The sequence below is a fragment of the Monodon monoceros genome, unplaced genomic scaffold (assembly GCF_005190385.1).
Source record: "Monodon monoceros isolate NGI ecotype Baffin Bay Population unplaced genomic scaffold, NGI_Narwhal_1 Super_Scaffold_2, whole genome shotgun sequence".
In the NCBI taxonomy this organism is placed as follows: Eukaryota; Metazoa; Chordata; class Mammalia; order Artiodactyla; family Monodontidae; genus Monodon; species Monodon monoceros.
The window spans coordinates 78,104,439-78,110,694 of NW_021703776.1; positions in this window are offsets into that span (position 1 = coordinate 78,104,439).

Sequence of the window (6,256 nt, forward strand, 5' to 3'; positions counted from 1 at the left end):
AAAAAAAAAAAAAAAAGGCAAAACAAATCCAGCTTCTTCTCCACACATGATATTCACAAGTTAAAAGTCACCATTGGGGTGATGAAAAATATGAAATCAATGAAAAATGCTTAAGGAAAGAGACACACTGACAGAGATTACTTGAAATTCAGAGAGAAGATTCTGAGGTAATTCCAAATAAATTCTTGTGTAATCATTTATTAAGCATTTGGGATTACTCAAACATGCCAGTTACCTAATCTAATAATATTTAAATGGAAAAAAAATTTTAATGGTGATGGAAGGAGGAATGGGTATTGGGGATGAGCAAACAAAACAATTACGAAAGATTCTATTTACTGAATACTCCAACCATCTGAGGCTGTACCAATCTCAAAACTGGCCTTGGCTTTTGCTTTAGTGCCTGTTGGTTTGGCTGCATGATTTTAACATATTTTCCTTCCTGCTTTTTTTCTTTTGGAAAACAGAATGACAGCATTTCCCTTTGGGTCTTTACATGTGCAAAAGCAGAACAATCCCAAGCCTTCTACATTTGAAGTAAAGATATTGGAGTAATATTTTTTATCCAGATCATTGCTGGTGTCTTGATGCACCTGAGAGGCCGGGAACTATAGTGGTCGACGGTACATCCTTTGTATTAAGACAGACCTAAGTCTGATGCTCAGCTCTGCCATTTACTATTTAACTTGGTGCAAATTGTTTGTTTCATTTGCCTTGGCTGAAAAATTGGGATAATAACCTCCTCATGTAAAACATTTCATGTAATGCCCAACACTTAATAAGTGGTCCAATAAATAGTGGTTAGTATTATGATGGGTCCTTTTAAACATGACTTTTCTCAAAGGAAAAACATCTCAGTTATGAAAGGTCCGGGAGTGGAACAAGCACAGCCAAGGGGCTTCTGGAAGCCCCTTTAAATGGCATCATCATTATCATCAAAAAGTGGCTTGGTCTGAACTAGCTGATTGCTCACATTACAGTATCCCCTGCAGAAAGGAGACAGGGCCAGGGGATGCCTCCCTGTGGAAGTTAGAGAGCAGTCTACACTGGGAATTGCACACTAAGTGCGCAGGTGTTTATCAGAAAAACACTTGTATGGGCAGGGAATGTACTCCCTGTACAAAGCAGAACCAATACCTGGAGGTGTTCTTTTTTTTTTTTCCTTTTTGGCTGCGCCGTGCAACCTGCAGGATCCTAGTTCTGCGTCCCCTGCAGCGGAAGCATGGAGTCTTAACCACTGGACAGCCAGGGAAGTCCCTATTTGAAGGTGTTCTTGACATTTCTTATACAAGAAATCCATTGAATTTTCACTGTGCTCCCCAAATCCCAGCATCAACTCACAAGTCTCAAGAACCCACACATGCGAAACCAAATCCTCTTCTGTGCATTTTATACCCCTTTGCTCTCTTGGTTACCAGACAATTACTGTTAACTTCTGTCATGGGGGAGAGATGTAGGAGGGATGACATGAACCATAAAACAACAACGAAAAACATTGTATTGGATAATTTCTAGGAGAGGTAAGCAGAATGGAGGTTATTGCTTTAATAGAGAAAGAGTAGAGCTGGAGGACGATTTAAGGGGACAATGCTTTCAAGAGAAGCAGTAACTGAAGACTGGGAAGCAGCCCCCCATAATTTTCTGAAACCTGTTGTTGCTTCCAGTTCCCTATTCAACATTGTGTAGTAATTTCTGTCTCTGGGGGAGATGCTGTGAAAAAAAATGCCATTGGGAATTCAGGTATGGAAACCAAACAACTTGGGGAAAAGTTTTCTGTATTTTGAACTTAACATGGCATTATTTTTGTTCCTTCAGACTTGTTAGAACAGATCTCGAGTCAATTAATACCGTCGTCAAGGCGCACATTTATTCAGGCCAGTTATTCCAGAAGAAATAGATGACAGTCTAAATGTTGCCTGGGCCTGCATTTCACTGAATAGTGTGTAGGGTATCGAGATTTGTCCATGTCTAACGGTTGGTCGTTTTTCCCAATTATAAGAGAACAAACAGCCATGGAGAGCTGCTGACATAGCGTTGACAAAGCTTGAGATGTATTTCCTATATTACATCAGTGATTCAAACTCTTGCCATATTTAGAGATAAATCTTATGGCAATTTGATGTTAACACTCCTACATAAAACAGTCTGGAGTCACCAAATCTTTAAACTAGCCTAAGTTTTCATCACTAAGCTCATTGCCAATCTTGTGCATAATGCTTACCAATAGAAGTCTTTTCCCTATCTTTTTCTGTCTTCCCCACATTTTCTCATTAGATGCTGAATGCAGTCCTGTGAACTCCCTAAGAATCATGACCTATGGCTAAAATGCTATTTCTCTATCTAAATGGAGTCAGCTGAGAAACAGTGCACTAATTCCTCCTACTTATACCTGGGCAAGTTAGTAATTTCCACAGGCCAGGATGGTTCCATAAATACATTTTCTATACATCAAAATACATAAATGTTCCTGTTCATACACACTAACACAAAGAAAATTTCAAGTGGCTCCCCAGTGACCTGCTAGAGGAACCCACACAAGTGTATCTCCAACATCTAGTGTCAAGTTTTTTCCAGCCCTTCTTTCTTCTTCACCGTGTGCCTTTTTGCCATTCTTTCATGATCAGTCATGAGCATACCTTCTACTCCTGATTGTGTGAAGGTAATTGAGTAAACTACAAAGACATGCTAGGGAGCTGGCAGGCGGGGTTGAGGGGAGCCTGATTTCTCAATGGGTCTTAGAATTACGTGGTCACATGAATTTCCTCTATTACCCTGATGTAGATATATTAATACATGGAATGAGAGATGTGTTTTATTTTGAAGCCTACTTCCAACTTACAGTAACAATAATCATTTAAAATAGGTTGGTTTAGGATAGGGCATTAGGATAACACTTGCGTTCAAGCGCATTCACCTAGTAGCTCTGAAAATACGATGTCTGGGAATTTGTGACAACTTGGGAACATGATCTAGGAGAACATTTCCTTATGTTTCTGTTTCTTCTTGCTTGATTCACCGGTTCCTATTAATATTTAAGAAACTTGTGTATTTGAAGGTTTTGGGGGCAAGATTCTCCAAAAATGTTAACAGTTTGTACAACACGCATCCCCATCCTCAGTTTTGTGGAAAATCTTATCAACATATAGACACAGCAATGATTTTCATGTGTTGAAAGATGCTCCAAAGTTTTATTATAATGTCGGACAGTTCATATGCGGGGTCACTACTGCAATTATAATTTACCATGTATCATGAACTGAGACCAAGATATGAAAACAGTGCTACATCTACGTGTTAACCAGCCATGCAGTGGAAAGAATACCACCACATTTTTTTCCTACAAGTATCCTATCTTTTCCAACAACCACCAAATCCCACTTGAGGAGTAAGCTTTACAGAATTACAACTGAACTCAAATGCATAATGTTTCCCCCTATCCATCTTCTCCCACGCAGGCTATTGGAATAGCCAACGTAATGATGATTGGTTTCAGATTTAGCTAGCTGGGAAATGAAGAAACATATATGAAAAATATACAGCAGTCCCTCAGTATACACGGAAGATGAACCCCATGGATACCAAAATCCAAGGCTGCTCGAGTCCCTTATATAAAGTGGCAGTCCAGTGGTTAGGACTCTGTGGTTTCTCTGCCGAGGGCCTGGATTCGATTGCTGGTTGGGGAACTAAAACCCCACAAGCTGCACGGTGAGGCAAAAAATTTTAAATAAAAGTAAATAAATAAAATAAAATAATAAAAGTAAAGTCAAATAAAATAAAATTTAAAAATAAAATAAAATAAAATGTAGTAGTACAGGGAATAGAGTTGGCCCTTTGTCTTTAGAGGATGACATCTGCGGGAACAGAGAGCTGACTGTAGTGTTCCCCGTCAAACCAGTTTTTCTGTTGTTCTGCGTTCTGGAAAACAAAGTGATGAAAATGGAAAGTAAAAAGAAGGATGCTGAAAGGGCTCAGGTTGTGTGTAGAATTTCTCTTTGCTGGTGGTCTAACTGGCATAAACCTCATCAGGCTGTCCCAGACATGTTGGCTGTAAAACCGTGGGGCACTGGTACAGATCTAAAGCATTCATCGGGCTCAGAATCTACTTGAACTTTCTAAACATCTTGAGGCAACAGGTCCTTATAAACATGTTCCATAGGGGCCAGAGGCATTCATGCATGAACAAAGCAAGACCACTTACAGAAGAGAATCCATTTACAGGTGGCTTGTAAAGTGGTTGCAATTCTAGGACTATGCTTATTAAGTTAGACTCTAATAATAATTTTTTAAGTTGGTTTTATTTTTTTAAAGATTTTTCTGATATGGACCATTTTTAAAGTCCTTATTGAATTTGTTACAATACTGCTTCTGGTTTTATGTTTTGGTTTTTTTGGCCATGAGGCATGTGGGATCTTAGCTCCCCGACCAGGGATAGAACCTGCACCCCCCCCCCCCCCCCCGCCTTGGAAGGCGAAGCCTTAACCACTGGACCGCCAGGGAAGTCTCGACTCTCATAATTACTTAACTATTAATGTTAACTACATCACAACCTTCAGCACATATCCATAGCAAAGTTCACAGGAGTCTTAAAAAGAAAAAAATTTTTTAAATTTCCATTTGAATGGGCTAGTATGGATTGAGCTTTAGGTGAATATACAACTAAGATGTTGGCCTTTCTACATTTACATCCTTGCGCAATAAACAAAACCCAAATATGCTAAATATTTCATCAGCTTCTCCCTAACTACTTATCATCCTTCAAAATGGAGATTTGAATATACTTCTTAATTTTACTTGCTGCGTGTTTTCCCAATCCCATCCTTAAAACAAAAATCTGGCAGCAGACAAAAATCCTCCTTTCTGTTCTCTGCCTCCTTGGAGTCCCACTCTAGTTAAAAAAAAAAAAAAAAAAGAAAGAGAAGAAAAAGGAAAGGTTGCTTCTTTTTAGGCCCAGAAACTGATTTAAGAACCAGAATTGTCTTACAGACAACTACAGAATTGAGATATTATGAACAGCTTTGATGATTTGTTTCCCTACAGTTAATTGGACATAATGCCTTTTCTTTTCACTTGTTTCTTTCAACACCACAAATACTAAATATGTTTTATTTTCCTGCCCTTTTACAATAAGGGTGAAGTACATGCAACCAAATTAGAATCTCCCCTGTCTCACTAACAAGAAAACCAGGAAATTGGATTTAAAGTGTTCAGTTTGTCCTTGTACTCCTTGGAAGAACTCCTGGTCTTTACATTGACAGTACAGCTGTTGATTGGAAATTATACAGAAAGATTAATACATCCTCAAAGTAATTTTCTGTGAGGCCGCTGACTAAGGTTTTACAAAATACGTACGTTTATATAAAGGTAATGCCCATTTTACATATATAAGAAACGAATGAAAATAATTTGGATGTAGAATAAAAAGCTCAATTTCATTTCGACCCAATACTAAATGACAGGAGTGTCCTGTGACGACTGAATGCCTGGACAATGTAGGGTGGCCACCATCACTGAGCCAGAATACTACCACATGCCTTAGAGTCAGAGGCTGGCTCCTCAAAGTAAGCCAGCTTTCCCGGGCAGATGACAACAGGATGTGCTGGAGGCTTCTATCAAAACCCAGCTGACACGTGAGAAAGGGTGACATTTGTAGCCATAAATCTTTCAGAAACAAAGTAAATCTGCAATTTATCCACAATTTAAGGAAAATAGAGAAAACAAGGATAAAACAGTATTATGGTAATAAATGGGAAAGAGCAACTGACCTAGTAGCCGGATCTGGCTTCTAATGGGCTTCAGGCAAGGCCCTCAACTACCCTGGATACCCTCTCACCCAGGAAAGGAGAATAGGCTTGATATAACTCGATTGTCTCCAACTGTCTTTCAATTGTGAAGTTAAATATTTTACATTTCAGGAGGGAGGGAAGCTGACTGAACTGTTGTATTTTACAATACCTATCACATAGTTAATTTTAATAAACAGTTGTTTAAATAAGGTGATATTGATGCTTAAAAATTCTTAGACTTTTGGGCTTCCCTGGTGGCGCAGTGGTTGAGAGTCCGCCTGCCGATGCAGGGGACACGGGTTCGTGCCCCGGTCCAGGAGGATCCCACATGCCGCGGAGCTGCTAGGCCTGTGAGCCATGGCCGCTGAGCCTGCGCGTCTGGAGCCTGTGCTCCGCAACGGGAGAGGCCACACAACAGTAAGAGGCCCGCGTACTGCAAAAACAAAAATCTTAGAATTTAGGCCTTGATGAAA